Source organism: Schistocerca nitens, unplaced genomic scaffold, assembly GCF_023898315.1.
Source record: "Schistocerca nitens isolate TAMUIC-IGC-003100 unplaced genomic scaffold, iqSchNite1.1 HiC_scaffold_390, whole genome shotgun sequence".
Lineage (NCBI taxonomy): Eukaryota > Metazoa > Arthropoda > Insecta > Orthoptera > Acrididae > Schistocerca > Schistocerca nitens.
This window is the reverse complement of record NW_026045924.1, coordinates 5001-5242: the sequence shown is the minus strand read 5'-3', so window position 1 is coordinate 5242 and position 242 is coordinate 5001.

Sequence of the window (242 nt, the reverse complement as noted above, 5' to 3'; positions counted from 1 at the left end):
GAGGATGCAGTCTTGGTGCGTGGGGTCGAAAAATGTGTACTGTCGGCCCAGCGATGTCGTAGTCAGCTTGTGTCTCATAGGTGGCGGTATCGTCGTTCCAGGGGTCATGTTGTGGGAGATCGACAGATGGCGTTAATTTTTGTGGTGCGCTCGACATGGTGGATGTAGTGTTGTCAGATGCGCGTAGATGGAGGTATTGCATGTGGTTTCGTCGTATTTGCATAGATGGCGGTGCTGTGTTT